This window comes from Falco rusticolus, chromosome 4 (assembly GCF_015220075.1).
Source record: "Falco rusticolus isolate bFalRus1 chromosome 4, bFalRus1.pri, whole genome shotgun sequence".
Classification (NCBI taxonomy): domain Eukaryota; kingdom Metazoa; phylum Chordata; class Aves; order Falconiformes; family Falconidae; genus Falco; species Falco rusticolus.
This window is the reverse complement of record NC_051190.1, coordinates 51,270,997-51,283,426: the sequence shown is the minus strand read 5'-3', so window position 1 is coordinate 51,283,426 and position 12,430 is coordinate 51,270,997. Positions and strand designations below refer to the sequence as shown.

At 43.6% G+C, this 12,430-nt stretch overlaps 1 long non-coding RNA gene across 6 annotated transcripts in view; it reads right to left on the bottom strand.

Annotated features, from left to right (window-relative positions):
• Nucleotides 1-2,533: 2,533 nt before the first annotated feature.
• LOC119146522 overlaps nucleotides 2,534-12,430 on the bottom strand; it is a 28,061-nt gene continuing 18,164 nt past the window's right edge. For 2 of the 6 annotated variants that reach the window (XR_005103759.1, XR_005103760.1), the window contains 5 exons: nucleotides 10,503-12,425; nucleotides 9,275-9,439; nucleotides 7,470-7,796; nucleotides 5,580-5,805; nucleotides 2,534-4,818 (listed from right to left, as the gene is read on the bottom strand). This is a non-coding gene — a long non-coding RNA (uncharacterized LOC119146522). The remainder of the gene's footprint in view (nucleotides 4,819-5,579; nucleotides 5,806-7,469; nucleotides 7,797-9,274; nucleotides 9,440-10,502; nucleotides 12,426-12,430) is intronic. The other 4 variants (XR_005103762.1, XR_005103761.1, XR_005103764.1 and 1 more) reach the window with 4 other exon arrangements.

Here is a 12,430-nt window from a genome sequence, read left to right as displayed (position 1 = left end):
CGGAGCGCCGTTACCCGTGCCCCGGTGTCCTGCCCGGTGCCAGCGCCGCGCTCGCCCCGCGACTGGGCCCTCCGTGCTCAGCCCCCCACAGCGGCACCGGGGGCGCGGCCCTCCGGGCCCCCCCGGCACCCCTCGGTCATCCTGCGGGCCTTGCGCTGCCGGAGGCGCTGGGTGCCTGGGGCAGGGAAGCATTTTCCTGTTCAAAAGCAACGCTGGCCTTTTGGTCCTGGCCCACTGCTGGCACTAGTGAAATTTTTAGCAGGCTGAAGTTTCTGATGCCACCTTTTTGGCACTGGCTTGCCCTTGCATAGGAAAACACTTCCCTGCTGTGGAAGGAGGTACAGTGGACATGTGTTGCCCTTTTATACTTGCTCCTCTATCTGAAGGACAGCAGACAGCAAAGCATCAGATAGGCAATAGGACAGCTCGTCCTCAGGTACAGCAGCAAGGATGTGTCACCACACTAATATTTTTTTCCTCCTGTACTTCTGAAGGCAGTTGACCCCTTGCTGTAGGACAGACGGCCCTCACATTCCTATGCAGAAATGAAATGAAGAAACAGCTCACAGGCTTCAGGCACCAGATCAAGCTGTTTATTCCCTCATCAGGCACCACAGGATGTAGTGGAGTGCTGATACTGGAGCCTCAAGCCATACAGCTGCATGCATTCAGCCTGCAGTGATTGAAGCTCTAGGCAGAAGCAAAGGCATGACACCTAATAAGTAATGGTTTGGTGGGGAAAAAAAAAGTGGAAGACTTTGAGAGAGCCTCAACTTTCAAAGCTTGAAGAATGGAATCTCTCCCCTACCCAGTGATGAGCACTGAGGACAAGATACCTCATGTGAAAAGAAGGTGGAAAGCAGCAAGCATAGCTGTAATTTGCCAACATACCTGAGCTAGAAAGGGCAGCTCCTCCAAAAGTCTCTTGAGCATATAATTATGCAAAATTAAAGTGAAAATACCATAATCAGGAACAATTCTTTAGATGGGGTATAGGGAGATCTAGTATGTGGCTTATCAATGAGTTTATCGTAACATGGTCTGCAGGACTGTGTGTTTGTGCAGCTCTAGGTGCACCAGCTGCAGCACAGGAGCAGAAAAACATTGGGAGCAGAAATTCTTGAAGTTGTGATTGCAGTTATGCCCCTCCTGTCTTGGAAGCCCAGGAAGGAAGTATAAAAAGGAAAGGAATTAAAGAGAGAAGGTAGGCAGGACTAGGAGGGAAATGAGGGAGGAAGCTGTACCTGAGTGAACACTACACACCTCGCTGTTTTGTAAAAGCTCCCAGAAGATAATGAAATGAACACAGAATCTGATTTTCATGATTGTAGGGACTAAGAAAAATGTGATTCAGTTACACCAAAGATGATGGCCTTGGTCCTTTTCCCTTTTAAGTGAAGTTTTATGCTGTTAGGGATAGCTCAGGTATTGTGAAACAGGATTGGTCTGGACCTTTAAAGGGAAAAATATGAAATCATTCATCTGGTGAGAACCAAGAAATATTTCATGTGCTGTGTAAGAACCATGAGATACCAAGGATGAGGAGACTGCTACTCTGGCCCTGCATTTCAACACCTCATGTCATCTGCCTTTTCTTCCAAATGTAGAGTCCCCTCTTACCCTAACCTGAGGTGCTGTGAGTCTGTGGGGTAACATGACCCCCGATTTAGATGTGGTGCTTTCCAAAGGAGGAAGATCTAGCTTTAGCCTAGCTTCCTAAAGAAACAAGACGTAGTCACATTCTCAGTGTTCCAAAATTCACAAGATTTGGGAACACTGAGAATGTGATCTGCTGGCCACCTTCAGTCACGTCTGACACACAAATGCTGTTCTCTGGACAGCTGACCAAGTCATTTGCATTCCAGAAGTACATCCTCCCTCAGACAGCAGAGGCATTCCAGGAACACTGTTAAAGCCAGCAAGGGTGTAGTGTCTGGCTACACAAAGGAGGAAGATGACCACCAGCACTTCAGGACTAGCTGGTTGCTGGTGAGGATTTTATAAGCTTGTTTCAGGGGACAGTTGAGTGTGCAGGCACAGGGAGAGCTGAGAATACAAGCAGAGGATTTACGAGCCGAAGCTTGCATGGAGACCTTGACTTCAGTGGATAAATGCAATTGAGTAAAATGGGTGCTGACATATATAATTACCCTACGGGCAGTTTTAGGCCTTGTGTAGCTCCACAGCAGTGAAACAGTTGGATCATCTTCAGTGGTGGCAGGAACAGCGCACAACTTGATGAAGCAGCTGATGAGGAAAGGCTGAAGGTTTTACATGTAACTTTAAGGCAGCCTTAGAGAAAGACAAAGCAGCAGGTTAGTGATAGAGCTTGACTGAAGGGAGCTGGTAGTACTCATGTATCCTCATGGATATTTAGAAACTGACCGACCTGTTGCAATGCTCACAGCAGATGGCAGCCTAGGAGGAAGAGAGACAACTCACAAGGAAATACACAGATTCAGGCTGTGCTCATTATGGCTTCAAAAATCAAGTGGTTTAAAATATAATGAACCTATCTGCACCAAGTCTTCACTGCTAGGTAAATTCAGAAGTTTTATTTATCTTTTCATAATCATATCTAACGCAATGGAATGAATCACTAGGAAGCAATTTTCCCCCCATCTCCTTAAAAACATTTAGCTTTGCTGAGTCTCTACTAATGATTTGTGAATCCAACCATTCAAAACACAAAAACTCAAAAAAGCAACAGGCAACCCCCCCTGTATATAATTATGAAATACAACAAATTTTAGTAAAGAAAATTCAGTACATTTCCATAATTCCCTCCTATATTCAACTCCAGAAAAAAAAAATAGTAATGGAAGTTGGGGGCTTCACCAATTTCCATATTTTTCAAACCAAAATGAAGCAGCAGCAAAGTCCTTGGTCCACACAACCAGTAACAGAAACCTGCACCAAGGTATAGCAGTGCCCCACTTCACTCTGCAGCTTTTTGTTTGCTATTTGAACTCTCCATGGTTTCACTCCATCTGAACACACTTTGGTACAAATGAGATCAATTGCCCCCAGCTCACAGGTTTCCAGACTTCGGGCAGCGCAAGGGAGCACCACTGCAACAGTGAATGGCAACCCCCGAGTCATCCAGCTCCTCAGCACAGGGCATCACCAAATCGTGCCATTTACTTTATGGAACGTAACCAGGCAGTACCTGGACATTTTACTGCCAATTTATCAAACATTATCAGAGTGCCAAAAAGCTCTTCATCAAAATCACAATCCTCATACAAAAACATCTGTGGCCTTGCTATAGGTTGCAAGTATTCTCCCTGAACACTCTAACTCAGAAACAGATAACTGCAAAAAAGAATGCTTCTGGAGAATGACAAAAGCAACGAAACAATCAGAAATCCAAACTTCAAAGACAGTTTTGAAAGACAGTGAAGTTAGTATACTCCCTAATGAACTGGTAGTAAGAATGTTATTTTTCTTTCTGCTCTAGAATGTGAAAAAAACATCTTTTGTGCAAGTTAATTATTTTCAAGTGAGAAGTTTTAGTCAAGGCTGGAACATGGCTCATGGTCACCTTCATACAGATTCAAGTTACCCTTATTAGCAGTATTAGTTCTGATACATGTAGTTGGGACATGTAATCAGGGCAATCTGGTTTGAAGCTCCTTCCCTGAAAACAGCTCACCACCCTGCTCACCTTCAAACAGCCACCAGCTAGAGGTCCCTTTCACAGAATGCAGGTTTTTCTCAGCTGTATGGCTTCCCAGTGGCTTGTTACCACAATCCCTGAGACAATGTCTTCATTCCAAGGAGCAAACTTATCTAAAAAGATACAAAGTCAGCAAACTGTATCAATTTTGTTACAGCAATGTTGTTACAGATAGGGTAGTGCAAGACAATTGTGTGTTATGACATGGAGCTGCAGTTTTTTGAAGGAAGCAGTTACAAAACTTCAATTATGCAGGGCAAGGGGAACCTGACTTTCATGTACTTGAGATTAATTTTTCAAAGCTGCAGTTACCATGCAGCTTTCTCCTTCCTTCTTCCTCACCAGGTCTCTGGTTCATATTAAAATCACAAGTCTTCCTCAGACCTCTGCAGTGTTTGGAAATTGATCTGGGAGTGAGCAAGCACCACCTTGAAACCTACTTCTAGCCACTGAAGGACCCAGTACTCACCTGGTAGGCACTTTTGTAAAGGTCAAGACTGAAAAATGCTGTTTTCTTTCTACTGTTGGTATTCCTTTTACCCATGTCTCCCTTCCTCTCTGTATTACCCAGCATTACTCTGTCTGTGGCAGCACTTAACCTTCTTGTGACAAGGCAGCTGAACCTCATTTTGCAGACCTGACAAGAAATTGGTCTTGCTAAAAAGCACTATCCTTTGGCACCACAGCTCCATCAGGTGCCTAAACCCCTCCTGATCCAGAAATCTCCTCATCTGCTGCTGAAATGAGGTCTGACACCTGGCAGTGCCACACTCCTGGTGCTCCGCTGCACCAGTCCAGCGGACAGCCTTTTGACACCACAGCATGCGTAGCTAACTTCATACACGCCACAGGTCAGGTTTATCATGGTTGATGAGCTTCTCTGGGTTGCAGTGCCAGACCACAAACTCTTTGAAACTTCTACTGCTGTCTACTTGCAGATGTGTGTCTGAAAACCACATCCCTGTGAAGCTGGGTATGACAGTGCCACAGAGGCAAGCCTGATGCCCTGCTTACTGCCAGGGACCCAGGGCTGAAAGGCAGCCTGGTCATGGCCATCGTCATTCTAGTGCTGGAGAAGACCTTGGTAGGTATGCAGAATATGAAAGTGGAAACATGCAAGGCTCCCAAGGCTGTACATTCTGTGGAACAAAGACAAGAGAAGGGAGAAGCTGCTGAAATTAAAAGCCTACCATCAAGTACTCTAAGAATTCTAACATACCCATCTCCTCCCCGTCTGTGCCAATCTGCTGAAAGACCAGCAGATTCAGCTTGTCAGGATGCCAAAGCAAAGCTGAATTTGAAGAGCAATCAGCACTGCGCTACTCACAGTGCTTCCAGGTTCACCAGTTCAGCTTTCCATTGGTATCAAGACAACTGCCTTGCCACCTCCACTGACATTCCTCTGGTTTTGTCGTTTCATTATCTGAAAAGGCTTCCAAAGTAAATGCTGTGCACTTCAGCCCAAACCAAGGACAGATCGGGTGCAAAGTGTAAGACTGTGCTTGTAAGATCATCCGTAAGGACAAGAGGAAGTTCAATTCCTCTGGCAGTATCAGAATTTACTCTTTAACAGAGTAAACTCCCTCTGCCAAAGCAGCACCCCGCGATGTGGGCAACTGCCTGAGACTATTCACTGTCACATAGGTGACTCAGTCCCACCTACTAGAATAATTGACCCAGAATTTGATATTACTTATTTTAGAATGATTGAAACTGACATAAAGAAGAAGAATATGTCCCACTGTGAATCCTTTAGCCAGCCCAAGCCTCAGCAGGCACACAAGTAGCTGTCTTTTTCACAGTGTGAAGCTCAGGTAGTTTTCATAAAATCTACTTTACATACCAGTAAAACTGTCTCTTAGAAAAGAACACAGCTGACATTTGTTCAATATAACCTCACCTGTACTGCTCCATCAAGCATTTCCAGGGAAGAACTGGTACCTTCGCTGCAGGACAGCGCCAGTCTTGTCCTACTGTGTATGGAGAGGGACCACAAACTGTTGCAAGTCTCAGGGCTGTGCAAGCCAGTAGAAGAGTGCACACACAGATGAAAGCAATTGAATTCAGTAACAGGAGATGCTGTCTGAGGCTGCCCAGCCCATCAGCTGTCTGCTTTGTTGGAAGACCTAAAGCAAAGTAGTATTTGGAGAACAGTCAGTTATGTATAACAGAAAACCCAAATAAAAATAAGATCACTGTACAGCGCAAAATGTAAGCTTTATGCCCTCTATACAATATTGCCCAATTAGTACTTCAACTAAATAGCCTTTTCTCTCCTATCATGTCTTCAAGGAGCATCTCAGGGCTTCTTGGGCAATCGCTGTCCATTTTACCAATACTGAGCACAGAGAGAACAACTTATCATTAAGAGAGATTAAAACTTTGAAAAGAATTACAATAAAACCAAAAAAACATTCCAGCTACTACAGATGACCACTACAGCCAAAGCTACCTGGAGGTACGCCAGCATTCTCCCTCAGTGTGACTGCACTATTTTGGCCTTTTTCCAAAAGCAAGGATTTCTAACAATATGACCTGTCAATCCCAGTCTACGGCTCAACAACTTGTTAAAACATTGGATAATTTCAGCTCTGCTAGAGGAAGGGATATCAAAAGTACAAAACTCTCAAAATTTGAGAGCAGAGACAGACCTACTGCTGCTCTACTGAAGGAAAGGCAGAGAAATATTCAGCTTTTACCCATGCAAACAGAACATGTGTACCTCTGGCCACAGAATAGATTGTTCTTTGTTCAGGCAACAGATAAAAAGGGACATGCAGAAAATTAACCAAAAATTATCTCCATAGCCGTAAGTTCTGTCAAATTTATTATGCCAGAGGAAAAATGTTTGGGAAAAGTATAAAGTACTACAGTTAACACAAAGCTTTCAACACAAGAGCCTGAGCTTAGTGTGAAGCTATTTTAACAGGACTGTGACATGCTGCATTACTATCCTGCTGACTAGGCCCTATTTTAATCAGTTTTGCTTCTATTATGTAACAGACTAACTATATGAGCAAACTGATTTCTTCAATTAGAAGGAACTTCTTGAATGAAAATCTCTACACAGTTTAAAATTAAGAACAAATAAAGCCACCTGTGTCTGCTAGGACAAACAGTATCTGCTTCCTCACTTATGGGAAGTAGCTGCTGCCCAGGAATCCCAGCAGGCTCATTCAAGATCTTAGTATTTGGAGTGATGACTGGAGTATGTCTCATCAGAAGTACTGCCCTCCAACTAGGAAGAAGTCCTGCCTGAGTACTTAGAGCATGAAGTCTTGCCTGCAGGCCAAGCCTACTCTAAGAACTCAGTAATATTCAGTAATTTTACTGAATTTAATTTCAGCCCAAACTGCCTGGGAACCAGCATATGCACATCTTATCACTACCTCATTTTCATACTTCTCATGATGTACTGAATTAGGAACTTGTTTGTCAGCCTGACTTGTCAGAAGACAGATGCAGGCTGTTGTATGCACCACAGAAATAGCTGCCAGGGGCATTAAATCACAACAATGAAGGGGTTTGTTCTGCCTGCAGCAAGCAGCAGTGACCCACAGCTGACTTTCCTAACAGCCGACATGCCACCACAAGCCTCAGCCCTGCTGGCCTTTCATTGGCTTCACATGCAGCTGCAACCAGCAGAACTGAACAGCACTTCACAGAGCAACTTTGCTTACTGGGCTGGCAGAATTTACTAACTGGAAAAGACTCTAGAGCTACTAACATGCCATTTGCTTGTTCTCAGAATGGCTACAGACACTTGAGACACTGACAAAACTTTTCTTACCTCAGAGTCCGCTTAGTTGAAAGGCTCCAGTTCCTCAAGTTCTGCTATCCTCCAGCTGCAAGGGGCAACACAAGCGGACATCCCCCAGCTCCTCTCTAAGGCTACTCCTCCTTGCTTAGATTGATTTGCTGCAGCTTTTGTTTCAACTCACCATGGCTGAGCTGCCAGTGAAAGCGATTCGGCTGGCAGAAGTGGCCGAAGGGGTCTTTGGGTACAAGGACAGTGGGCGGTATGAAGAACTGTATTTATGTGTCTGAGGACTGGGAGCAGGAGAGCTGTGACCGGCTGTTCCTTCAGGCTGCTTTCTCCCATCAAACAATGAACCTGCTAATAAAACATGGACAGAAAACCAAGGTGAAGTCACTGACTTAAGACTCGTTGGTGACATTGCCACTCCCGTAAGGTCACCAAACCCACCCTGGAGCAGAGCAGAGCAACCATTGGCATTGGAGAACAAATGAGAGATCTAGTTCTGCGAGGGTCTTTGAAAGTTAAAAATATACAAAAAAAAAAAATCATTCTGCATTACTCCACCATCCATTAGAACATACTCTTCATGGTAGGTGTCTATACCTACACACCCCACGCATGCTGTCCTTAAATAATAATGTTTTTTGTGTAGCCTTGCAGCTAAGTATTTGAAAAAGGAAGGAGGTATAGAAAGATAAATCTGTTACAAGTCAAACAGCTGCTGACCAGCTGACAGAATCTATACTGGCGTGTTATTCAAGCATCCTCTAGTGTTTGTCACATCTATTCAACATTAACCACCTGCTTGTTCTACCCTCATTACATCCAGAGCTGATTATTGGAAGGATGGCAAGTCCAGAACACTTCTCTTCAAAAACAACATCCATCCCCATTCAAAGCTAAGTAAACTCAGCTCAGACCGATTAAAGATACCATTAAATCAAGTTGTAGCTCGGATTGTTAAGGCCAAACACACAACTTGAGGCTGCTGATGTACTTTCAACATCAAAGTTGTTTCAAGGGTTTTGTTTGTTTGAGTAGGTGAAAAAACCAAACACCATCTGGTTTGGTTCATGATAGTTTGCATCAGGAACCACAGAACATAAAATGTATTTCAGATGCAGCAACTGTGTCCCATAAGAACATCAAGAACATGGCCAGCTTGCAGTCTGCCATTATGTTACTTTCAAAAAATGATTTGGCATAAACCCATGCCTTTTAAAGAAAGCCAAATGAACACAACCCTACTTAATTTAAAAACTAGGATGTATTTTAGCTGGGTTTCCCTCTTCCTCCCTGGAAATTGGCTTGAGTCTTCTGTCACTTCTCTTAAACTACTGCAGACCATTTAAAAAAAAATAATCAACTCTAATGGGCTGATGAAAAAAATTAGGCCTTGCAAAACTAAGAGCAGCATACAACTGGAAGAGCAATTTCTATCACAGCAGGGGAAAAAAAAAAAAAAAAAAGCATTTGCCTGGCAAAATTCTGGCATATCTGCTCCGATTCCAAATAAAGGTTCATAAAAGCTTTTTTTGGGGGTTGCTTGTTCCCTTGAAAGAAACACAAAGAACTGCAAGGTTTATTTATTTTTAAAAACTTAGTTGAGGCCAGTATTTCTGTGTCCTGCCAAGGGCATCACAAATTCTGTAGTTTGTAAGATGTTGGACTCAGTCACTTAAACATTACTATAGGAGAGAGTTCAAATTATCTTCCACTGGAAGACAGTGAGCTGCTTTCTCCACTCTGCCTTGACTGGTTGTCCTCAGGTTATTGATTAAAAGCCTATGTTTAATTTTTAAACTTCATCTCAAACTCCATTTTTCTTAACTTACAGGAGGCAAGTAGGAGCAAAGAGTGTAACTTTGGGAACGTGCCAGTAGCTGGATCTTGTTTCTTTCCAAAATGGGACATCTTCAGAGTCTTGAGTTCATGGCTCAGCAGTCTGTGCAATCTGTCCTCTCATAATAAGGTTTCAAAGTGCAAGTGGAGAGGCTTGCCTGAAATCAGAAGAACCAAGTTACTTCAGTAAGCACAATTTTCCTCTTTTCATACACACAACACTGCATACACACTGTTATCAATTCACACCTCTTAGTACTTCAGCAAAAGGAGGAAGTGACACAGCTAACTAAAGTAAGTGTGGTTGATCACAGGCTCTCTTGCCCACGCGTGTTGTGACAGAGTGAACATGATGAGCATGTCCCCTGAAAGAGCAGCCTCTGCCCTGGCCCTCTGCCAGCTACAGTCCTACAGCCAGGACCAGACACTTTGCCACTGAGCTTCCTCACCCTTACGCTAACCTGAATCACATCCAGCTACATATTACTTGGCACTTGTTTGCCTTGTTAGTTAATGAGTAGAGATGAGCTTATACTTTTGAGGGGTGTTTATGATAAAAATATTTTTACAGAGATGCTGTCATAGTCGCACAGCAGAAAAAGTATTTTCCTCACTGTCCCTTAACCTACTCAAAAACTCCTTAGTGCACATTCTTGCTCTTCTGCAGTTAGAGGCACTAGCAGAGCTACAGCCACTATCATCCTTCAGTTAAACAGAACTAGGAATAACAAAGACTCAAACAGTGAATTCACACTCAAAGTTGGTGCTAGCTGTCTACCAAGCAACTACCCCACAGCCTGTCAAAATCAGCATTTGATTTTCAGTCTTTTAAGTAGCCCTCCTGGGTGGGGGCTTAACAGGAACTTACAACAGTTGTTCTGCAAGCCTCCAGCATTGTAATATTCCTTGCAGAAGACACAGAGCTGATCCTCAAGAAATGATCTAGCTCACATTAAACTAGAGATGGCAACTGCCTCGGATGCAGGCGAAGACACAACGTGGTTCCCTAGGCTTAGAAGTCTCCACAGACTGCACACCTGGACTGAAGATGCGTCTGGTTATGATGCAGAACATCACTAGACAGTTTTTGTTACCCTCTAAAAACACTCTTACAACACCGTCAGCATGTTGTTAACCTCTCTGCATGTGAGGAGGAAGAGCAAAGAGGGCTGTGGCACAGCAAGGGATCCTCTTTAATGTTCTAAGATGTGATCTACTCACCTTGAGAAAAAGGGAGTAATGTGGTGGCAGCCAGAGTCCAGGAGGGCCATGTGCTCTTCCAAGGACATGGCGTTGTCTGGACAGAGCCTTTGCAGCTACACAGGATGCAGGAGTTGGGCCATTCACAACTGCACTTCACAGTGAGATGTTTCAGCAGCCAGTGGAAGAAAGGAGACCAAACATTTAAAAAGGGAAACATGCTTCAGAGGTTTAAGTACAACTGAAGTTCAGACCCAGTATCTCCAGTCTGCTTTCCGCAGGTACACTAGTTTCCATTCACTAGAAAAGCAATGCCAGCCAGTTTTGAGAAACTGGAAAGCATCTTTAGCATAATCTTTCCCCAGCACAACTGGGGAAAAACAAAAACCCCACCCAAAAAACCCAAACCCATAACCAAGCAGCAGATTTGCAGGGTGACAAAGTCAGGTGCCAGGATCAATGTTAAAACAGCATGCAATGTACTGCCACAGGCTGTTGTTTCTCCTTCTGACCATGGATGAACTACCTTACCAAAATAAATCAGTGTGTTAAGGGACACATTCTGTGTGATTCTTTACAAGTGTTTCCAAGCCAACAGAGCTGCTCCTCCGCAACTCCAGTGAAGCCGTAATACTTTATCACTTTCTTTCTAAAACTTCACTTTCATGCCTTTTCTTTCCCATCCTGTTCTTCCTTAAAGGCTTTTTGTAGCTCTGAATGCTTCCAAAAAACTTGACTGAAAACTTAGGTTAGATGAATCCCCCACCAGCAGCATCTAGCATGCTGACCAATATTGTCTTATTTGTCACTTTTCCTCACTTGCCTCTTTACAGCATTAGCTGCCACCACAGCAGCCCTGATGTCTTTGTTCAGCCTCTTCTCCCCATGCTGTGGCTAAGACCCAGTGCCCCTTCCTCAACAATGTATCAGGTTCTACGATATTGGTCAAACCAGAAGAGGGAGCATTAATAATGCTTTTGCCTACAGCCTAAAGCAGACTTTGAAATCATCTGGCTTTCATTGTGTGGGCCTGCAGAGATCAGACCAGGAAAAAGTAACACAACTTAGAATCGTTTTTGTCTTAGATCTGCAGCTTGTTAAGTATCTGTTAATCGTAAACCAGTATGAGGAAAAGGCTACAAAGAGGCAAATAAGATACGAGTGGTGTAACGAACTACCACTTGTCCACTGATGGATGCTACCACACATGTTCTTTGTCATAATTACTGTATTAAACATCTTTTAATCATCAGGTAACTCACAGCTAGGTGTCCAAGGAGTGCCGATTTCAGCTCAGCCTTCAAATAACCACAACCAGCTGCACTCAGTCACACACCAGCTTGCAAGTCTTCACTAAGATTATATATTTCTGGGGTGTTATTTTTGGGTGGGTGCTGGTGATTAGTTTTCCCTGGACAATTCCAAGGTAATCAACCCCAAAAGGTAAGTATTAGAATGTTGCTGCCCATGCTAAATTCTGAGGTATACTCTGGTCATTGTTACCACTTGACTTTTAAGAATGGAAACATAGAATCAGTTTCTAAACCACGGTCATGTAGAGAACTCGTGGCCTTTTTAATATATCTGGGAATTTCTTCTAAAATTCTACATTAATTTTAGAAAAGTGCTCTGAAAATGCTGTACTAAAACCAGAGTCCAACATTATGATAGTTTTTGTTAAAAATGAAACCACACATTCTAAATAAATACACAGCTGAGTTTAGTAACCACATGGCAAAGCTTTCACTTACCTTCCTGCTGAAGTGAGACACTGATGTAGCTTAGACAAGCTTGCTCTTCTTGCATCTGCAAACTGGGTGGATTCTAGCAGCGACACAGGTATTGTCCAACACGGCAACAAGGTTAAGTGGGTTTTGTTTACCAAATCTCTCTCCAGCATTCACACTGATCAGAGAACTGCTGCTGGCAGAGCCAGCACACAAACTGCA